We start from the raw sequence: 342 nt of genomic DNA on the forward strand, positions 1-342 counted from the left end.
TGGAACTGAATATCGGCCCCGGAAAAATTACACATTTTCTTTCACACTATGTAAGCACTGCGAACTGGTTGTAGACGTAAACCACATCCTCTTAATGTGATTAATACACATGCACACTAATTGAAGCCATTTTGCACATCTAATACATACTCATGTGGGTATCTTAGGCATTTTTATTTTTTTAGAACATATCCTTTTCAATGCCAGAAAAACACCAGCCAATATTTGCTTTCACTTCAAATGCTAACGGAATTCTGTTGCAGAGAGAATACAAATCTCACCTACAAGTTCGGTTTGGTAAACACATCACAAATTGGATGATATGGATAGAGTCCAACTGTG

Source organism: Ambystoma mexicanum, chromosome 4p (genome assembly GCF_040938575.1).
Source record: "Ambystoma mexicanum isolate Mex_15411 chromosome 4p, UKY_AmexF1_1, whole genome shotgun sequence".
Classification (NCBI taxonomy): domain Eukaryota; kingdom Metazoa; phylum Chordata; class Amphibia; order Caudata; family Ambystomatidae; genus Ambystoma; species Ambystoma mexicanum.